This window comes from Stegostoma tigrinum, chromosome 19 (assembly GCF_030684315.1).
Source record: "Stegostoma tigrinum isolate sSteTig4 chromosome 19, sSteTig4.hap1, whole genome shotgun sequence".
NCBI classification, from domain to species: domain Eukaryota; kingdom Metazoa; phylum Chordata; class Chondrichthyes; order Orectolobiformes; family Stegostomatidae; genus Stegostoma; species Stegostoma tigrinum.
In genome coordinates, this window is record NC_081372.1 from 26,530,794 (window position 1) to 26,554,152 (window position 23,359).

At 40.5% G+C, this 23,359-nt stretch overlaps 1 protein-coding gene across 3 annotated transcripts in view; it reads left to right on the top strand.

Moving 5' to 3' along the window:
* plagl2 (pleiomorphic adenoma gene-like 2) overlaps positions 1 to 23,359 on the top strand; it is a 123,728-nt gene that overhangs the window by 24,330 nt on the left and 76,039 nt on the right. The window contains exon 1 of one of the 3 annotated variants that reach the window (XM_059652787.1): positions 16,383 to 16,410. The exons of the other annotated variants lie outside the window; for them this stretch is intronic. The gene's annotated coding sequence lies outside the window, so the exon portion shown is untranslated. Of the gene's footprint in view, positions 1 to 16,382; positions 16,411 to 23,359 lie in introns of those variants that run through there. 3 annotated transcript variants of the gene reach the window in all.

Consider the following 23,359-nt stretch of genomic DNA (forward strand, 5'->3'; position numbering starts at 1 on the left):
CCCCAAGTTTTATTTATATTTTGTCAGCTTTGCTCTCAGCAGAGCTGACATAGTTTCTCCTATTTAATTCCACCATTAACACTTAGATAAGCGATTGAGATGGAAGTTACCGTGATTGGCAGTCCCAGTGTCCGTTGCTCCGAGCACCCTGACCGCCTGTTCCACTTGTTTGTCTTGCACCTTTATCAACAATGTAAACATTTTTTGGCTCCTTTGCTTCCAAAGAGTTGTTTTGGGACTGTCAGCTTTAATTCTGTTCTTCAATCCACAGGTTCTGCTAAACTTGTTGAATTTCACCAAAATTTTCTGTTTTTTGTTTACATTTCTACCGTCCACAATAGTTAAGTGTGTACATAGAAATATTGGAGAGATGTGTTGAGGAGACTGAACTAGGAAGTGTCCAGATACATTGTTAAGATTAACTCCTTTCTAAATCGCCTGATCCACTAAATAAACTAGTAACAAAAGTATATAGGCACACTTAGGAGCACTATTAGCTGGGCAATGATACCAGGATTGACGTTTGGTGCATAGACTGTCATTTAGACATGTCAGTTGTTTGACTACAATCAATTCCTTTGTGTTCTCTGGCTTTCCCATGTGTTTGACTTCTGTCTAAAACATTTCATTATTTGCTCCCTTTTTTTTCCAATCAGTGCCAGCTTGGATTCATTTTTAGCAAAATTGCTTCTTTAACAGAGGACTAAAAGTTAATGACACCACTCTAGGCTTTGAGCATGTCAACTGGAGTAATGTTTCAGGATTGTGCTGAAGGATCCATTATTGGAAGGGCATCTTTGAAAGCAAGCGTTTTTCTCATTATTCTGATGAATGTAGAATATTCTTGCACTTTTTGGAGAGGAATAAGGCATTTTCTAGGGTGTGCCTCAACAATTGTCAGAAAACACTTTAAAAAAAACTAACCTATTGGTCAACTCTTGCTACATTGTGATAATAACTGCTCTTTAGTTTAAAGTCAAGGGTTCAGATTTTCTACTGGCCAAACATCATTACTTCAGCTTAGTTTGGAGTTGCACATGGTAACTCTGCAGAATTTCCTATTGGCATACCCTGAAGGAATTGTTCAGCAAATTGAATTCTCTGTTTTGTTAGTTTGTCTGCACCTGGAACCCTCCAAAGTATCCATTTAAATTGGAGACTTTTTTCAGGGTGCCAATTAAGTGAATTAAAACAGTTACTCCAGAAACATTGACTATTAAATACATCGTCTAGCTTTCAGATTAATTGTTTAAACTGACCACATACTTAACTCGCGCTGTCCCAAGTACACCTCTCCCAGTCGTCTTTAGACCACATTCAGAACAGAGCCCTGGCACCTACATCCTTTTTCCAGCTGGTACCCTACTAAACTGTCAACTTTCCCTATATGTCTGGCACCCAACCACCCTCCCTGCCACCTACACCTTCCCATCTGCTGTCCTACAACTGGCACCATAATTACCTGGACACCCTAAATCCCCTACTCATTGGGGTGACATTGGCTGAATGGTATTACTGATGGACGGTTAATCCAGAAACCAGGTCATGTGTTTGGGACCCAGGTTCGAATCCCACCGTGGCAGATGGTGGAATTTGACTTTGATAAAAATCTGGAATCAAGTGTCTAATTATGATCGTGAATCCATTGCCGGTTTTCATAAAACCCACCTGGCTCACCTTATGACCTACAGGTAAACAGCCATCCTTAACTAGTCTGGCCTGCATGAGACTCGACGCCCAGTGCAATGTGGTTCGTCCTTAACTGCTTTCTGGGCAGTTAAGGTTGGGCGATAAATGTGGCTAACTGGAAAGGCCCACATCCCATGAATGAACAAATTTTTTCAAAAAATCAGGCACTTTAACTTCCTAGCAGCTAACACTATACTTCCCATTAGGCGGCTGTCAATATCAGAATATAGTAGCTAACTGCTGTGAAAATGGGTTATTACCTTTGTGTGGTGCTTCTCAAGAACTGTTAGAATGAAAGTGTGGTTTTGCGTTTTTCAGGGACCCTGATCAGAGTCCCCTCTTGGGAATGTGGAGCACCCTTCTTCCTTCTGTCAAAAAAAAGGTCAGAGTGGCAATTTGTATGAAAACACAGCCAGTGACAGTAGATGAAACATTTTCCTGAGAGAAATAGCAAAGCGGTGTTGTTTTTTTCTCACTTCATTCACAGGACGAGCACATTGCTAACCAGGCAGCATTTATTGCCCATCCCTGATTGCCCAGAGGGCAGTTAAGAATCAACCACATTGCGGGTCTGGAGTCACATGCAGGCCAGACCAGCGAAGGATGGCAGTTCCCTTCCCTACAGGAGATTAGTGAACCAGATGGGTTTTTCCGACAATCAATAATAGATTCACAGTCATCAGTAGCTTTTTAATTTCAGATATTTACTGAATTCGGATTCCACCATCTGCCATGGCGGGATTAGAATCTGGGTCCCCAGAATGTTACCTGGGTCTCTGGTTTAGCAGCCCATTGATAATACCACTAGGCTGTTGCCTCCCCTGAGTTGAGTAAATTTGCATTTTAGCAAATGTATGGATTAATGTCAGAGCTAAAACAAGAGGAGAATTTGACACAGTTCAGCATTTGTATAACACTACATCTTTTATAAGGCTCTTAAAAGGTTTATGTTGGAGACTGTGCTGATCCCTGTTGAATTGACATAGTTGTAATGGTGTGAGAGAGATTCTGGGCTTGTTTGAGTAGTGGAAATAAGTTTGTCATCAAATTTACTATCACCAGTAGAACAAATCTTGTTGTAGGGATTGTCTTCTTGTTTTTGTGCTAAATGAGATCCTGTGTTGTTTATGTCCCCCATAGGCTGAAGTCATGACATAAAAGATTGGAAATTCAGTGTTCTGGTTTTGTAATATTCTGATGGCATTGTAAAACTTGGCAATAGAAATTTATATAAAAGTAGTTATATTGCAAAAATGTGCTAACAAACTTTCAGTTTCGTGTTCAGTCAAGTAGAAGATGAGAAAAAGCATGTAGAAAAGCTAAAAAGAAAAATCACCGGACAAGAAGGCATCATCTCAGGGTAAGAGGTTGCCTAGTTTGGTCAAAAATGAGAAATTTCTTCTCCCAGGGCAAAGTGAATCTGTGGAATTCTTGACTGCAGAGGGTGGTTCGGGCTGGATTGTTAAGTATGTTTAAAGCTGATACAGTCGGATTTCTAATCAGTAAGGAAATCTAGGTTATAGGCAAAGGCAGGAAAGTGGAATTGAAGATTATCAGATTAGCTACAATCTCATTGAATGGTGGTAAAAGTGGTGGATTGGCCAAATGGCTGTTTCTGCTCTGTGTCTATGATCCTAGTGGAGCACTGTATTATAGAACCAGAATGCCAACAGCAATGGGACTCTCGAGCTCAACTACTCCTTATTCCCATTGAAGATCAGCTGGCATCATCTGTGGGTGGAACTAGAAGTTGTCTCCAACATAAACCCCTTTTAAGAGCCTGGTTACAAGATATGGTGCTGCAAAAATGCCAAACTATTATCAAGTTCTTCTCTCATTTTAGTTCCGGTATTAACCCGTACATTTAATAAAAAGCAAATCCATTGAAATGAAGGAAATAAAAAATTGATTTAGCTATTGACATTAGTTTGTCTGTGAACCCTTTTGACATTTTACCCTCGAATACTTATTTCCAAGCTGTTTTGATATGTTTTGACTGTTCTTTACATATCTGGTAAATGTGAGGAAGGTTAATGCTGGGGAGTCTAGTTGTTCTCGCTGAGGTAGTTTCATCTACTGGCTTTCCCTTGTAAGGAAAGCATTGACCAATAAACGTTCAAAGCATTTGTTAAATCTGTCAGTAACTAGTGTTGCTCCATCGTGTTTCTTTTTTAAATGTAAAATGACTAGATTGTTGGTGAAATTAGTTCCTTAATTTTTTTTTGACAGTTGAACTTGGCTCCCAGTATTTTCTCTCTCGGTTGTTCCAAACTTAGTTTGACGAGGATCCATTCCATTGTAGATCCTCTCTACTGGATCAGACAAGTTGTGCTTTGTAAAGGAACCAATCTAGCCAGGTTTTCTTGTGTTAACAAAGAGTGAGTTTGTTACTTAGTTAACAGGAGAAAAAGTAAGAATAGTTGAGGTGACATTGTGTCCATTATTGGGTTTTAACAGTGGCATTGACTTTGGCAGTTGAGCAGATTTTTTTATTTTTACAGTTCTTTCATTTTGTAGGCCGATGGAAATTCTGTTCTTTTGATTTCTGTTTAAACTGGTTTGCAACATTCAGTGACCGGGAGGCCTTCACCTGTAACACAGGGGCGTATGCAGTAGAACAGCACACTAATGGAGGCGTACAAGAGTGTTCAGTCTCACCGGTCCACTGCAGTACACCTGACCCTGACATTTTAAAACCTGCCCCTGTGTTTTTCCCACTGAAAAATACCCGATATATCTGTAGTTTAGGACATAATCTGCAAGGGCTGGCTTATTGTTCACCACAGGATCAGCACCCCTTCTCGTTATCTTTATTATCACAGGCCATAGTCCAAGGTGATTTGAAAGCTCCCTAACAATTTACACGTGTGACACTTCATGGCCCTCTCACAGGACTTTGCCAGACAGTCACTGAATTTAAACTGGCCATTTCACTGCAGCAGTCCAACTTCTAAAAGCCACCATTTTTGGTCTTAAAAGTAGAAAATGTTCAGAAATATTTGGACATCCTGATTCATTTTCATAACGAATTGACGAGTCACCCTTGAATTCATCTTTGTGATTTGCCAAAAACTGCTGAATTCCAAACAGTTTTACTCTGTGAACTCTTAGCCTAAGTGAATGGATTGAGAGTGCTCAGACTCCTTTTCAGAATTCCAATGCAGGTGGGACCAGGCAATTTAGCCCATGAACCTGCTTCAACATTCAACATGATCATGACTGACCTTATCTTAGCCTCAGCTCGACTTTCATGTCCACTCCCCATAAACTCTTTGACTAGGTGGGTAACAAACCTGTCTGTCTCCTCCTCAAGTTAGTTTCAGTGTCCCAGTATATACCCTGCTCTGGGGTAACGAATACCCACAGATTCACATTCCCTTTTAGAAAAGTAATTCCTCTTCATCTCAGTTTTAAATCTGCTACCTTTTACCCTAAAGCTATGACCTCTTGCTCTGGATTGCTCCATGAATGAAAACATCCGCTCTCCATCTCCTTTGTCTATTGCTTCGGCACTTTGTTTGATTTGATTTATTTATTGTCACAAGTATTTTGTTGTAAAATACAGTGAAGAGTGTAGTATAGTGTTGTCACTCTCTGGCACTAACCTAAAACTCAAAAAAAGCCAAAACACAGAATATAAAGGCAGAAAAATAAAGGAAGTGTTCACCTTCACGGTCCTTCTTGTTATGTGCTCGGTCACGGGCCCTTTCGCTGTACTGCCGCCGCTGGGACAAAGGTTACCGCTCTTCGGCACCATCTTGCCTCCGCCCTCTCCCATGCCACTGAGTCCTTGCTGGATCTCATCTTTTGTGTACCTCAACTGCGTCTTCTCGACTCTAGTGAATATACGCCTAACCTGCTCAATTTCTGCTGGTGAAACAAACTTTTCACCTCTGGGATCATCAAATGAATCTCCTCTGAACTACCTCCAATGCAATTACATCCTTCCTCAAATAAGGGGATGAAAACTGTTAACAATATGTGGTCTCACTGGTGCCTTGTACAATTGCAACAACCCTTTTCTACTTTGATACTCCATTCGCAAAATATAACAAAATTCAATTTGCTCTCCTCATTATCTGCTGTACCTCTATACCAGCTTTCTGCAATTCATGCATGAGGACATCTAGATCCTTCTGTACCCAAAGCGTTTTGGAGTTTCTTTCCATTTAGATAATAAGTTGTCTTTTTATTCTTATGACCAAAAACTTATCCATGTTAAACTCAGTCTACTATATTTTAGTCTGTTCAGTTAACCTATCTGTATCCGTTTGTAAATATCTTATTTATTTAATTACGCTGAGAATCATTTGAGCAAAATCTTAACTCTGTTTGTTATTGGAACTTGCACTTTAAGTCTTAGTTATCCTTTGAGCGGCTGAGCCATAGAATCCTTGCAAGTCTTCAGATCTGGTCTATGGTGTAGCCTCAGACAGACCTGCATGTTTTGAGGATAGGAGAATAATAGAAAGAAAATTGGCCTAGATTCTTGCTGCTATTTGTTACCCACCTAGTCAAAGTGAATTGCTGTTGACAACGTTAGGTTCTGCTGCCATTGCCCATCACAAGGACAGGCTGCCAGCGCTCCTGGTTGAACACTCACATATAGGCTTCTAAATCCTGTAAAATAGTAAACCTGCAAGAGACCAGTACTTCAAGAAGGTGTGGGAGGAAATTGGCAAACATTTCATTCAACTCTATTAGAAGTTCTAATTTGCAATCAAACGTTACACGTTATTCTTCCTTTAAAGTTCAATCTAGTACCATTTTCTGCTATAAAACATGAACATCAAGGGATACCAAAGATTATCATTTAGACTGATGCTGTTCTCAAGGTTTATTATGTTCGGTGTCCCATTTGCAGTTTCATGTACTCCATAGGTCCAGGCCTTCATTTTCATCGTTCAGTAGCAGTGAATCAAATGTATTCACTTGGATTTAGCGATTCCTGAACTAAAAACTGCTCCTTGAAATATTAGATATTTACCACATGCAATATTTTCATTGCTGCCAGGATCAGAGAACTGTCTCCCAAATGCAATTAATTATCTTGTTATAAATTTCTGATGTTTGTGGAATTGGCAAAAAGAAATGACCAATTCTGTATGGAACAGATGCTCTTCAGTAAATACAGCAATTGCTGAAAAAGCTGAGCAGGTCTGGCAGCACCTGTAGGGAGAAATCCAAGTTAATATTTCAGGTCCAAAGACCCTTCCTCAGAGCCCAGTTTTTAATTTACAGCATTGGCAGTTTGTTTTTTGGTTTCTCTTCAGTAAATAGTTAGGCACAGTTTTTTTTGCTTTTTCAATGAACCAACAGGATTTTACAGCATCTAAGAAGATGCCATTTTATGAAACTTGCAATCTACATTCAATGTAGCAACATTGTGTCTTGCTGCTGTGTTTACATATCCACAACCATGTTTTAGATTACTTTAGATGTTACATCTTGACTTAGGCTATTGTTAGACTGCAAAGTCATAATTTTCACTTCTCTAAATGGCAATCTGTAGGACCAAAGTCAAGAGTCCCTCATCTACTCTTAATAGATATTTCTAACTAATGAGAACTGAAGTCAAAACCCCAAAATGGATGTTATGGATTACAATTATAATATGATTATTCATTTTCATTTACTTCATACATTAATCCAAATGATGTAATTTTTTTGTACTTTCCTTTCAGAAAATTAACGTATTGCTTTGCAATCTTTATGGACTCTTAAAATGATATATATAAAAACATTACAATTGAGTTTTCATTTTAAAGAGCTTTTAGTTAAGAGATGCTAATAGGGTGTGTCTTATTTACTATGTTTTTACAATGAAGGGCAACATTTATTGCTCATCATTTATTGCCCTTGAAATGGGTAACATTAAAGGAAGAATGCTGTGTCTGGTATTTGCTGTCACAATAATCTGAAGGACATGAATTAACATGCACAATTGAGGTAATGTGACCCCCACTTTTGCTAGATATTAATGAGTTGCCAACTTCATGATTAGCCTGCACGAAAGGACACTCTCTGGATCCATCAGACCAATTTTGCGCACAGAGGTCACAAGGTTCCTTTTTAAAATAAAAACACTTATTGTGTTTTCTCAATTTGTACAAAGAGAATGGGTACAGAGACCAGGCATTACGTAAAATTTCGTAAGAATTGTACTATTGCTGTACATAACTTCATGTAGAGAAGTGGCATTAATGTGGATGAAGAGATTGTAAATTTAACAATGGTAGTTTTTAGGTGACTGAAACCAACATGGATTATTAAATATGTTTACATTGCCACAGAATGTGTTCCTTCTTCTTGCCTGTGATCAGCATTTCACATGCATGAGTTGTGTTTTCTTACCTTGAGGGAATGAGTTTTCATATAAATAGTGCTTGCACAAGCTTTTTGTGAGAATTAAAATAAGGGTTATTTATTCTTAACTACTTTTCTCCAAAATGATGCAACCTTTACCTTGCTTGTCTCCCCCTTCCATTGCTCATAAAAATTAAGTTAAAGTAAATATTGTTATTGCTTATAATTGTCTCGGTCTCTTTCATGGAAGGCCTAAAGTTCTTTCAATGAAGTTCATATTTTCATTGAAATCGAGGTCTTGTAATTAGATGGATTCTTGAAAGCTGCATGGTTTCTTGTGCTCAGTTGGCTGGACTGCTAGTTTGTGATGCCATTGTGGGTTCAATTCCCACACTGGCTGAGGTTACCACAGAAGGAGAATCCTTCTTGAGCTCTCCCCTCCCCTGAGGTGTGGTGACCCTCCAGTTAACTTACCACGATGCGCTCTCATTAGAGAGAGATGATGATGCCTTATGGTATTCTGGCACCATGGCGACTTTACCTACCACCTTTAGTAAAATTTCCAGAAGATCGGTTCTCAGGTGAACTCCAAGTTAGAACTGACTGGGGAGAGCTCTTCTCTGTGTTAGGATCTCACTTTCATGCTATTACTGGCATATTACCTTGACTGCTTGGATAACTTGTGGCAAGATTGATGGTATTTTGTTGGAATTCTTTCTGCAAACTCTACCTGATTTGAAGATAACAAATTGACTTCCTTGTCGTGTAGCTTCAACAAATTCAAACAAAAGATAGTGTGTCGATTGCACTTTGTTATGTTTAATACCTTGAGAGTTTGATACGGCCATAGTATTTTTGATAGGAACTATATGGTAGTACATTGGAAGACTGAAGGTTTGTGTTCACCATATATATTAAATTTTGATACCCTTCGTTAGGGTGAAAATGGGCACATTGTCTGTTGGGAATTCAGGAATTATTTTATATTGAGACTTTCCTTAAGTAAAGCAATGTGTGAACTCCTCAGATTAGTCTTGATGTACATTTTTAGTTGGACGTTCACATGAGACCTGGCACTGTCAACATCTCAAAATGCCAAAGTTCATGATTTGCAGCAGCTATTATTATCAACTGCTCAAATTTAAACGGATTAACCAAAGATTCATAGTACTCTTGGAGATGACAATATGCATATGTCAAGGAAAACAAGTTTGCACTTGTCCCACAAATGGCAAGTAAGATGAGTGACCAGTTAATCTGTTTTGATGTTGATTTGAAGAATGAATTATTCATTTGGGCGCTGGGAAGCCCTTGTGCTTTGTTTTGAGACTTGAAGTCAGACGTGGGAGTGTGAGTAAGCTGTTCAGCCTCTTTAAGTAAGCTGTGTCATTTTTGATCAAGGTTGTTGATCTGCATTGACTTTTTTTTATTCCCCATGCTAAGAAGAATATAGGAATGGGAAAACATCACGGGAAAGCATCTGCATCAAGCTTTGAATTAATTTGCTGTCAAAAGGATGGCACCTCCTTGCATTGCACAGCAGTTTTAATAGGCTTTACAAGTGTCAGCATAAGTTATCTACCCAAGTACTGAGCATAGAGCTTTAACGCAAAATGACTGCAGCCAAGCAAGTTGATAATTTTTAAGAAGTTGTAAACAGTTTGTCTTGCATGCCACTATCAGGTTAAAATTAACATTAAATATCTTGTTGATTGTGTTTCTGAGAATTTGCACATAGACTACTGGACATCAATAAGTCAGTAAGTTTTGGCTGCTGTACTTTGTTCAGTTCGGAGCATTGTTGCCTCAGATTTAAGAGCTTAAAATTCACTGTTGCCTTGAACACGCAATCCAAGCTGATATTTTAGTGTTGTAATGAATGACTGTGTTCCATTTTAGAGAGGCTGAAATTGTCAATTGGAGCCCAGGCCCTTTCTGCCCAAGTGTCTGAAAGAGATCCCCTGCCACTTATTTGTCAGAGAGATAGTAGGAACTGCCGATGCTGGAGAATCTGAGATAACAAGGTGTAGAGCTGCAAGAACACAGCAGGCCAGCAGCATCAGAGGACCAGGAAGGCTGACGTTTCTGGCCTAGACCACCTTCAGAAATGGGGGAGGGTTGGGGGATCTGAAGTAAATAGGGAGAGAGGGGGAGGCAAATGGAACATTGATAAAGGAGAAGGTAAGGTGAGGGGACACAGACAGGTCAAAGAGGTGGGTTAGAGCCAGTGAAGGTGAATGTAGGTGGGGAGTTAGGGAAGGGATAGGTCAGTCCAGGGTGGCTGGACAGGTCAAGGAGGTGGGATGAGGTTAGTGGGTAGGAGATGGGGGTGGGGCTTGAGGTTGGAGGAATGGCTAGGGAGACGGGGATGAGCGGGGTAGGTTTTGGGATGTGGTCGGGGAGGGGAGGTTTTGAAGCTTGTGAAGTTCACATTGACACCCTTGGGCTGCAGGGTTCCCAAGCGAAATAGGAGATGCTGTTCTTGCAGCTTTCGGGTGGCATCATTGTGGCACTGCAGGAGGCCCAGGATGGACATGTCGTCCGAGGAGTTGGGCGGGGGTGGGGGAAAGAGTGGTGTTGAATTAGTTTGCGAGTGGGAGGTGTAGTTGTTTGTTACGAACTGAGCGTAGGTGTTCCGCAAAGCGGTCCTCAAGCCTCTGGTTTTCCTGATGTACAGGAGGCTACAACGCGTACAGTGGATGCAGTATACCACATTAGCAGATGTGCACGTGAACATGCGTTTGATGTGGAAGGTTGTCCAGGGCCTTGGATAGGGGTGAGGGGGGGAAGGTGTAGGGGCAGGGGTAGCACTTGCTTCGGTTGCAGGGAAAAGTGCCGGGTGTGGTGTGGCTGGAGGGGAGGGTGGAGCGGACAAGGGAGTCACAGCGAGTGGTCCTGCCAGAAAGCAGATAAGGGTGGGGAGGGGAAAAATGCCTCTGCTGGTGGGGTCAGATTGCAGGTGGCGGAAATGTCGGAGGATGATGCATTGGATTTGGAGGTTGGTGGCGTAGTACGAGAGGATGAGGGGGATTCTGTTTTGGTTATTATTGCGGACAGGGGGTGTGAGGGTTGAGTTGCGGGAAATGCGGGAGACACGGTCGAGGGCATTTTCGATCACTATGGAGGGGTATTTGCGGCTGTTGAAAAAAGAGGACATTGGGATGTTTGGGAGCGGAATGCCTCATCTCGGGAACAGATGTGGTGGAGGCGAAGGAATTGGGAATAGGGGATGGCCTTTTTACTGGAGGTTGGATGAGAGGAGGAATTTTTTAGGTAGTTTTGGGAGTCGGTAGGCTTAAAATGGATACTGGATTCCAGGTGGATGCTAGAGATGGAGACAGAGGTGTCCAGGAAGGGAAGAGAGGTGGCAGAGATGGTCCAGGTAAACTTAAGGTTGGGGTGGAAGGTGTTAGTGAAATGGATGAACTGTTTGAGCTCCTTGTGGGAGCATGAGGTGGCACCGATACATTGATGACTGTAATGGAGGAAGAGGTGGAGGTTAAGGCCAGTATAGGTACAGAAGAGGGATTGTTTCATGTACTCTACAAAGAGGCAGGCATAGCTTGTGCCCATATGGATACCCATGGCCACCCCCTTTGTCTGTAGGAAGTGGGAGGAATTTAAAGGAGTTGTTGAGGTTGAGGCCGAATTTTGGTAAGCGGATGAGGATGTCAGTGGAGGGGGACTGGTCAGGCCAACAGGACAGGAAGAAGCAGAGGGCCTTTCGGCCATCTGCATTGGGAATGCAGGTGTATTGGGACTGGATGCCCATAGTAAAAATGAGGTGTTGGGGACCAGGGAATTGGAAATTCTGGAGGAGGTGGAGGCCGTGGGTGGTGTAGGGATTTCCTGGACTATGGGGGAGAAAATGGAGTCGAGATAGGTGGAGATAAGTTCCGTGGGGCAGGAGCAGGTGGAGACAATGGGTCGACCAGAGTAGTCAGGTTTGTGGATTTTGGGAAGGAGATAGAAGCAGGCAGTGCGGGGTTGGGGAACCACTTATTTGTCAGTTTTTGGAGTTCTTCTGTTGTAACTGACTGTGTCCTCCCTCAAGTTTGAGAGGCTGTAGAAAAGCTAACAATCAATTTACTAAGTTATTGTTGAGTTATACCTTAGCCATTTTTAGTGGTTACAAATCTACCACGGTCTACAAAAAAGCTATTGTTTTAAATATTTCATTAATCATTAATTCAAATAATTTGTGTATAAGACCATAAAAATGCTGGCAAACCTGTCTCACCAGGAAGCAGTTTATTTAGAAAATGACTCTTCCCTTCGAGTTGTTTTCCCTCTTCCAGGAATTAAAGCATCGTACTCATGTCATGTCATGTATTGCTTTGCAGAAAATTGTCACAAGAATAACATTATCATAAGCATGTGAGGTTTAACTTTTCTTGTGCTTCTGAGAATAACTAATACTTCAATGCTGCTTGTGCTCTGTCTGGTTTATCATAGCTGTTAAATTTGGGTCCAGGAATCCGACATCTTTCAAAACCATTTGATATTGTTCTGCCCATCAGTGGGTTTCTCCATTTGTTTATAATCATTGGTGTTTGGTATTCTCTGAAGTTATGTACTTAGATTTAAAAAAAAACAGTTTTTGCTTACAGTAATTTCCAAGGCAGTATAAAAACTGTCTTTTGGAAGTGTGTAATCAGTGTTCTTGCTGAGAATTGTGAATGTTTTAGAATTTTAAATGACCTTTAAAATGAGATTGTAATATTTTTGTTTAATTATTTGCAGTAAAATATCCAACAGCGATTGAGGAATTTAGCTTGCAAGCCATAATTCAGATTAGTGATGCAATGAGTTTGATGCACTATTTGCATTTGCCATTGCCATTAAATGGGTGTTCATTTATTGAAAGTTTGATTTCAAAATAATGAAAATGAATTGTTGATCATTGACCTGTAGAAGTTTGTTTTCCTTCAGCAACTACAGGGTTGCTATTTCTACTGTCTTTTTGAAGGCATTCCCAAATGGTTGTAAGAAAACGTCTTCATCTCTGAGTCTAATTTGGGGTTGATATTTAGCCTGTATAGACTTACTCAGAGCAACAGTAGGGGGCTGTAGCACCCTTATGTTGGAAAAGAGAAAGCATTACCATTTGCACTTGCTGGGGACCTCTGACTGCGAGTAGCTCAGTGCAAATCTAACCTTATGTACCCTCTTGTCTACTCATGGTTTGTATGATGATTTTGTCAATAATAATCTCCATGTTATATGGAATGAGGTGAGGTTTCGAAGTGCGTCTTTCAGAAATAAAAATCAGTATTATTTTTGTTTCATACGTTTAAACAAAACCATAAACTATTAGCGATATTAATTAATGCAGCAGGTTAGTTTGCAACAGAGACATTGAAATTCACGCTTTCAATCAGTCTAGTCTGATAGTAAATGAAAGGGCTTGTTCATGCATCAGTACCAGTGAGAAAGTGCTACTTTGAAATCTTTTCATGAAATACAAAGGGAGCAGTAGAGGGGTTAAATTAAGATTCAGGAAGTCGAGTGGTGACGATTAATGGGGGAAAGCCTGCAGTGCAGCTGCAAATAGCTTTTTATTTAACTGTAGATTTTAGCATAAAAATGTCGATGGGTGCTTTGCAGCATGACAGATTGAAAGTTCCTCAAGTTGGGCTATTTCTGGCTCAACGGGGCCTGTTGAATTTGCAGCTGCCAGAAACTGGTTTTTTATTTGGATTTTACACTTGTAGGTCCTCTGTGGCATTTTCTGGTTAGCAGGGAATGTTACAATAGATATAATAAGAGTGAAATTAAGATTCAGTGAGTAAAGTGGCTATGATTAATGTAGGGGTACTAAATGATAGCCTGGTGTCTTGTTGTGGGCTTTAACTGCATTGTTTGACATTGTCTGTCCCACTTAATATAGTCTGTTTGGAGAAGAGATTTAACTATGTTTTTAAGGTGTTTTTGTGGTTATTTGATGGGGAAATTTTGTTTGATTGTGAACTGCTTGTGAATCCTTGGCTCCAGATCTGAAAAAAAAACATCAAATGACATTGGTATTGAAGTTACAAACACGAACACGAATCAAATCTCCACTACATTTTTGGTTTCAGTGCCACCTGTGCTTTGATACCAAAGTTTCTTTTCACTCTTCTTGTTTTCTGGCTTGCCTTTTCCCTTGAATTTTTACCCACTGTTGTACATAAACTCACTTTAATTTTCTAATGATATTTGCTGAGTGGTTCCTCCCAAGAAAAAACTGAGGAGCTGTACAGCACATGCAACAGATTGTGCTGGCTTGTGCATGATACACTTTACATGCTCTTGTTACTGAGAGTGTTAAAATTTGGAATTCTCTCATATCTGTTGGTTCTGAGGCCAAGAGTTGCATAGAAGCAAATGGGATAGGGATGTCCCAGGTTCCAGGGAAGGTGATGGCATGGTCATAATGATGCTGGACTTGTCATCCAGAGTCCCAGGACAGGAAAGACTAAAAGGATGGTAAAGGAGAGAAAATAAGCTGAGGACAAATGACTGAGAAATATAATAACTGTGACAAGACCTTTTCTCAAATCTGTGAAATGGAAGAGAGAGGTCAAAGTGTGCATAGGTACTTGAGGAAAATGAATCTGGGGAGATGGGTATGGGAGAAAAGGAAATGGCGGAGGAGTCATGCAGATATTTTGTAACAGTCTTTACGATAGATACTCCAAACATCTCATCTTATACGGAAGAATACAAGGGAGGAATTACCATCACTAGAGAAGTATTATTGGACAAACTGTTGGAGTAAAGGCAGGTAAACCCCTGACCACGATGGCTGTCTTCCTGGAATCCTAAAAGCAGTAGCTACAGAGATGGTGGATGCAATGGTTGGTTGATTTTTATTGTTAGGCGTACTGAAATGCAGTGACAGAGCGGTACAGACAGATCACAGCAAGCAAAGGATGTACAGATCAAAAAGACTTAGACACGTGCAAAGAAGTAGCTACAGATACCGAAATAGTACGTGTAATGGTTGTAATTTTCGAAAGATGTACCATAGGATTGGAGCATCGACTGATTGAAAAATGTTGAAATCAATTATTAAGGAAGTAGGGAGGAGCACATTTGAAATATCGTAATCTTGCCATGCTGACTGTATTTGATTTCATGAAGGGAAGATCATGACTGACTGATTTATTAGACTTTTCTTTTGAGGAGGCCTCAAACAGAGTTAATAGAGGGAAACCAGTCAGTATGTTTTGTTTTTGGGCTTCCAGAAGGTATTTGGACAAGGTATTCACCTAAGCCATAAGACAAGTCCACGGTGTTGGAGGTCATATATCGGTATGGTTAGAGAATTGACTAATTGGCAGGAAACAGCGAGTTGGAATAAGGGGTTTGTTTTCAGGTTGGCAACCTGCGATCAGTGGGCTTCCACAGGGGTGAATGTTGAGACTGCAGCTGTTTGTGTAACACTTTACGGCTTTGAGCAGTTATTTGTCCTTATTTTTGAGAGCGGGAGAGAGTTTGAGGTGGAGGTGATAAGGCGCCTATGAGAAGACAAACAATTTGTGAAGCGTTGGGTGTTTTTATTTAGAGTTGGAACAGTAGAAGCAGCCTGAATGGGTGTGGTCAAGCTCCCACCCATAGAACAGGGAGTTTTAGTTTGCAGAATTTTTGTAGCAGTCGTTGGGGTCTTGAAGCAGTGAAATCAATTTTTCACTACTCTCAATTACTGCTAAAAACTCTGAGTTCTCTTCCTAAGTTGCTCAATTGCATCTGTCTTTAGTTAATTTGTCTTTGCCAAGGGTATGTTTATGGGCTGTTACTATATTGGAACAGTTGGTCATTATCTACTATTCTGTTGAGTTTTCCTATAGAGTTACGTTATTCCAAGTTCTTCTTTCTTGTATTTTAACTATACTATTTGAATAAATTGTGTTTTGCGGAACATTGATCAGTTTGACCTGTCAATTGCATCTCAAAAACAGACTTGACCTTTACCTTTAAAATAAGAAACATAAGGCAACTTGCACGAAGGTACAAATAGTTTCCAGAGAGATATTAAGGTTAAGAAAGTGGGCAAAGAGTTGGCAAATGGAGTATAATTTGGGAAAATGTGAAGTTGTTCATTTTGGAAGGTAGAATAATGGAACAGCATTATTTAAATTGAGATAAACTGCAGTAAGCTGCAATACAGAGGGAGTTTGGGGCGCTTGTGCAAGAAACGCACAAAGCTAGTGCACAGGTGCAGTGGGTAATCAGGAAGGCTAATGGATTGCTGGCTCTTAGTTCAAAGGGTTGGAATAAAGAGTAGGGAAGTCTTCCTACAACGGTACAAGGAGGTTATAAAAAATTTTATATCTTTTTCTTTATTCATTCACAGGATGAGGGCACAACTGGCTGGGCAGCTTTATTTGCCCGGAGGGCAGTTAAGAGTCAACCACATCTTGGCCAGACTAGGTAAGGATGGCAGTTTCCTTCCCTAAAGGACATTAGTGAACTGTGGCAATGGTAGCAACGTAGTCTTTGGTGATTGCCATAAATCCTCGCGTGGTTCTCTGTTCTCGATGAGGGATGGAAATCAGCCATCCTTAACTTGACTGGTCTACAAGTCACTCTAGATTCACAGAAATGTCACGGATTCTTAACTGCCCTCTGAAATGGCCTTGAGTCCCAGTCTGTTCAAAGTCCACTAAGAATGGGCAATGAATACTGCCTTGCTAGTGATGCCCTTATCCCATGCAGTAATCAGGACGTTCAAATGAGGTTTACAATATTGTGGTTATTTGGCTGGGATGGTGGAGAACATGCATATAAAGGATTGTATTATAATGTTCTAATTACCACTTGGATTTAGGAAAGGATTAGGACAAATATTGGGATTTGTTAACAGTTGAAGTTATAGGGGTGGGGGGAGAGAAATAAAGATTTGTTCACAATTATTGGCTATTGACCATTCCATTCCAGCATTTGAATTGTCAGTCAGCTCGTCACGAGTCAGACATGAATGAGCCAGCTGTCTTGCGATTTCTGAAATTGAAAAGTACTTTTAACATTTTCCAGTGGACTCTGAAATTCTGTAGCGTACTATTTCTGTGTTTTACATTCTGCTTCTTGAAATATCCAGGCAGAAACTCCAAACTCTGGACAGTGCTCTGAGAGAAGTTATTCAGTCCTGAAATGTGACAAAAAAAACTTTAAGGTTTTCATTACTTTGTGTTATGGAACAAATTTTTAGAAATGCATAATTGAACAATCCAGTTACGTGTAGAACCTGTGCAACGATGTACAAGTGTTGACCATTCTGTGATCTTGGTTCTTACCCACAGTAATGATTTAAACTATCATGTTGTGAACAAATTTCTTTCCCTGTAAACTGTTTAGGTTGCTCTGCTCTGGCTCATTCTCTAACTCCTTTCTTTCTTTATGTTTCTATCTTTGTATCTGCCTCACTTCGGCTCGTTCTTTTTTTCTCTCTCCCGGTATCTCACGTGTCTTTTTTTTTTCTGTGTGAATGTGTTTGTCTGTCTGCCTGTCGCTTTTTTTTCCTTCTGTCTATCTCTCTGTGTCTTTACCTGCGCCCCTGTGTCTGTTTGTGCCTCTTTCTCAAATTACAATAATTGTGCCCCAATGTTTTCCTTTCAAACTTCATTAAAACCTACTGTGTCAAGCTCTGCAAGTTGTCAGAATCCGTTTTAAAAAGTATCCACTTGTGCTCATAGTACCATTCCACATGTAGGTGGCATTGCAGTTGGGCTTTGCTCTACTAAATGGTGACGTGTTGTTCATTCAGAAACTAGATGTGGCTTTTGTTATTGCTAACTGCTGCATTTTGCAATGTATTATATCCAAACCACCAGGTGGCTGCGCAGCAGAATGACCACTATTTTTTAACTTTGAAGTGAGAGGAAACTCTTTGAATGAGTGGTCAAATGTAGTTGTAAACTGAGTGAGTAAACATTACAATGATCTGTAGAGAGCTTACGTGTAGCCTTAACAGAATTCTGTGATCCTCCACCTTTCCTTTTTCTGGCTCAAACGTTTTCATCCTCAAGAAGTCTCTTTCAATCCAATTTCTTCAACGTGTTTTGCTGTGTATACAATCCCAGTTCACCCCGCTGTCACTAAAATGTTGGCAGCTTTCTCTGTTGTGTCTCATTTTAAATCCCTCATGCAACCATTCCCACCCACACCAAAGAGTGTAGTTAACTGGAGTTTGTGATCTCTGAGATGCCGTATCTCCTCTAAATCCACCCCACCTGAAATAGCAAGAAATAGTTTTTAGGGGGATACTGATGAGAAACTCCAGAATCTTTAGGATAGGGATGGTTTGAACCTTCGTAAGGTCATAAGAGGAGTCCATCCAGTCCATCAAGTCAGCCTCACCATTTCCTAAAATCAAGATTGATCTGATTGTTGCTTAACTCCACTTCCCTGCCTATCCCGTGACCTTTAGCTCCCTTCTTGGTAAACATTGCTGCTTAATTCATTCACTGACCCAACTCCACTGTTTGCTGTGGAGGAGAATTGCTGAGATAAATGACCCTACTGAGTGCAGAAATTCCCCCTCACCTTTATTTTGACAGGGAGACCCATTTTATTTAAATTGTGTCCCCTAGTTCTAAATTTCTCTGATCAGAAGCCTCCTCAATCTTTTAGTTGCCAGTGAGATTAATTCATCCAGAAGCTCACCTGAACTTGCCACATAAACACTGGCTACAAGAGCAGGCCAGAAGCTAGGAATACTGCAGTGAGTAACTCACTCCCTGACTCCTCAAAGCCTGTCCACCATCTGTAAGGCCCAAGTCAAGAGTGTGATGGAATATTCCCCACTTGCCTGGATGAATGCAGCCCCAACAATGCTCAAGAAACTTGACTGGCACTACATCCACAAGCATCCATTCCCTCCACCACTGACTCTCCATTGCAGCAGTGTGCACTATCTACAAGATGCACTGCAGAAATTCACCAAAGATCCGCGGACAGCACCTTCTGAACCCATGACCACTTCCATCTTGAAGGACAAGGGCAGCAGATATGTAGGAACACCACCACCTCCACATTCCCTTCCATGCCCCTCATCGTTCTGATTTGGAAATATGTAGTTGTTTTTTCATTGTTGCTGGATCAGAATCTTCCAGGTCCCTGCCTAATGGCATTGTGGGTCAACCCACAATGGCAGACTGCAGCAGTTAAAGAAGGCAGCTCACCACCACCTTCTTGAGGGAAACTAGGGACTGGCAATAAATGCTGGCCAGGCAGCGACACCCACATCCCATAAATGATTTTTTTTTTGAGAAAGTAAACTCCTGGGAGTACAGACCTATCTCAGCCAATCTTTCCTTCAAAAAATAATGCATTCATCCTCAGACACTATATTCACTTACTTGAAATATTAACTGTTTCTCACTCCACAGATGTTGCCAGACAGGTTAAGTTTCTCCAGCAATCTGTCTTTGGTTCAGATGATGCGCAGCTCGTGGGTATGGCCTCCGTCTTTACCCAATGCTGACTCCAATGCTCTTGAATTAAAATCCATTTCTGGCTCTTCAAACTTAGAACCACAAATTTGGCACTTTAAGCTTATTTATCATTTGTCAAATTGTTTGTGATCTGGAGCCATGCTGACTTGGTGACATCACTAACTGGTGCATGCTACAAGACATGATTTTAACCAATCAGCATTATTCCCTCTTACACTGTATGTGTGGTTATCCCTTTACTTTGCTATTTCTTGGGAATTGTCCTAATGAGTGCTAGAAGGAAAATTTTGAAAAAATGAGTCTCTTTTGAGAATACTTAAACAATTGGTATAAATTTCATGATTTTTTTTTTGTTCTGAACCACATGCAACCCAGAGGAAACAGAGCTGGCAGCAAGGAGTCTTTGGATTGCTGCGTAAAATAGCATGCTTTGTTCATCGTTGGAGCGTTGCAGTCGAGTTTATTTTTTTTGTTTGAACAAGGTAATAATGTATGTTGATAGCTTGCGTGGAAATTGCATGAGGCATCAGAAGATAAAAGGATAAATGAGCAGGGTGATTGACATTGTTTAGATTGGCGTTGTGCATAAAGGAAGTTTCTAAGTGCCGCAATTAAAGTTTTACGCGCCAGCAATTGCCAAACATTGTGGGATTTCCCACTTCACGGCTGCTTGTGCCACCACGAGTCCGTGTTCTCCCTAACGTGGAGCATGTAATTCGCAACCCTAAAGGGAAAAAAAACTGTAGGGTGGTCCTCACACCCAAGATGATGATGATTACTGCTCAGTCCAGGGCTAATTTAGGGGAAAACAAAATCATTCTCCAAGGAAGCCGAGATCTTGCTTCTCTATCGCTGAGATCAAGCGCTTTGAATGTGGAGAAGATTGTAGTGTTGGATTGGATCCAATCAGTGACAAATGTCTAAATCTGCAAACCAGTGCCCAGCTATGTAATCATCAACCAGCTGCACGTAGCACAAACAATACCACAATGATCAAAAATAAAAGCTGCTATCGTGCCTGCCAAATTTTGCAGGCATGCTCCAGTGAAAAAAAAAAATTCCTTTCAATCAAAATACATTTTAAGAACAGAGATGTGTCCAGCTGGCTATTGCAAGGTGTGGAATGTTACCGAAACGTTTCACATTTTTTTTTTCCACTCTAGCTTTTTATGGTTAATAGAAATCCATTTGGTAGAACTCTTTCCCCAGTGAATTGCATAGCCATTTTCTGCTGATGCTTCTAATTGCCTCAAAACACTTCTGCAATCTTAACCATGTAACTGCGGAACTCCCTGTAGGATGTCTAAACATTTTCAATTGTTTGATATCTGTATAACAAGGCTTTTTTTTTAGGAGCTGCCTATCCCATTTTTTTTTTGACCCTGTCAAATGTAGGAAATCTATTTCAGCAGATCTCCAACAAATATGTGGTTGAACCACACCGCTGTCCCCTCTCCCACTTCTGACCTTTTAATAATTATGTTTCTGAAAGCACATAAATACAACTTCACTCTCTCTCTAAAGAGAGTTAGCTTGTTGATTACATAAACCACTATTAAGCTTGTCAGAGCAAGCTTTCAAAATTGCATATGCAAATATGGCTTCAGAACTGAGGATTTATGTTTGTGAGAAGATGATGTGACTAATGCTACAACTCTGGTGGCAAAGTTGATCTGAAAATCAAGCCCCAATATTCCACAATGCATTTTAAAAGTGCAAGTGTCTTATTAATACAGAGGAAAGAAGTTGACAGTTTAACAGGAGCAAAAGAAACTTCAACTAGGTTTTTCAAAAAAACAATTCAAAAGTAATGCATTTATTACAGGCAAACCTGTTCCTCAAACAACTGACAAACTTCGACTAAGCTACTATATGATAGGTGGGCACCCAGCTGTCAAATCCAAAACCAAAAGAATTGATTTGCAAGAGAACCAGACTTGTGGTGACCCATGTAGCTTGAAAGAGAAAGCTCCAATAGAAAGCAAGGAAATGTAGTAGGAGAAACTTCTTTACACTTTATTGTTCGAATGTTGTACTTGCAGGAAGTGATTGAGGCAAGTAGTTTAGATACTTCTGAAAGGAGTCTCAATATATACACGAGAGCCCTCGACTCTTCTGAACTCTATGAGTAAAATTCTAACTAAAGAGACCAAAACCACCCACAATACTGCAGGTGTGGTCTTATTCAGTCCCTTTCTAATTGCAGCAAGACATCCCTGCTACAGTAATCAAATCCTGTCAATGAAGACCAAGTTTACCATTTGCCTTCATGAAATGTCAGCTACACCCGCGTGCTTACCTTTAGTGACCAGGGCACCCAGGTCCTATTGCCCATTCCATTCTCTCAATTTATAGCCATTCAGATGACAATCTCCCTTCCTGTATTAAGGTGGTAAGTGGGTCACCTCACATTTATCCAATTTGTACGTCATCTGCCATGTGTTTTCCCACTCACTCAACTTGTCCAAATCACAACCCAGCTTTGCGTCATCTGCAGATTTTGAGACATTAGATTTAGTTCCCTCATCTAAATCATTATTTTATATTTGTGAATAACTGCAGTCTCAGCACTGATCCCTCCTGTAATCTATTAGTCCCTGTCTTCCTTTGGATAAAGACCTGTTTAATCTGACTCTTTATTTCCTGGCTGCTAACCAGTTTCGTCTCGGCCATCTCAATATGCTACCCACAATCCCATGTGCCTTAATTTTACACTCACCTCTTACGTGGAATGTTGCTGAAAGCCTACTGAAAGTCCGAGTAAACTACATCCACTGGCTCCCCCTCCTCAACTCTACTCATTACATCCTCAAAGAATTCCAGTAGAATTGTTGAGCATGATGTTTCTCCTCCTAACCCCAAGCTCAGTCTGTCCAGTCTTGTCATTGTTTTTCCGAGTGCTTAGCTATTAAATCATTTATGATGGACTCTAGCATTTTCCCCATTGCTGACAGTTCTGTGATCTGTAATTCACAGTTTATCTCTCTGTCCTTTTTAAATAATGTAGTAACATTAGCTGCCCTCCAGCCTGTAAGAATTGTTCCCAAGTCCATTGAATCTTGGAAGATGACCACATGTGCATCCACTGTTTCTCAGGCCACTTGCTTAAGTCCTCTAGGGTGTAGGATTTCAGACCCTGAGGATTAGCCAGCTTTTGATCCCATCAATTTCCCCAACAACACTCCTCTGTTCTGATTTCCTTCAGTTCCTTTCTGTTGAAACCTTGAGTTCCACAACATTTCTGAAATGTTATTGGTTCTGGGTTCATAAGGGAGGACACAAACATATGTATTTATTTAGTTAGCCATTTCTTTGTTCCCCATTGTAAATTCCCTTGTTTCCAACTGTATGCAGTCAGAGAGATAAGGAACTACTGGGGGAATGGATCAGAAGAGCATAAATTAACTCTTACCTGTGTTGTTAATTCGATGCAATCATTTTAATATTATGGTGATGACAATGGCCTTCAAGACTTTTTCCTGTTGATTCTCAGGACATGTTTAAAGATGTGGAGATACTGCTTTCCTTTTGACGCTCTCTAATCCACTAAACCTGAGAAACCGATTGGAGAACTAAGCTAAAAGTATTGTCAGCAATAAGCTTGCCAAACAGACTACCTTCTCAAGCAGTGCATCAATGAAATTAGAATGTGTCCTTTTGTTCAGCACGATGTTCTTGAAACAAAAGTACAACGTATGTTGTTCTTTCTCCAAAGTTTCTGTGTGATCATCTTTCTTTTTCCCCCCCTTCTTAAATTTCAGTCCTGAAAGTAGAATTGATTTATCATTGAATGTGCCTCTGATACTTCACAATTGATCTCCCTTTTAAGGGCAGTAATTGTTGGGAGATTGTTCAGTTGTCAGAGTCATCATATGAGAACTTGACTGAATAAATGTGGAGCTGGAAAAGCACAGCGGGTCAGAGAG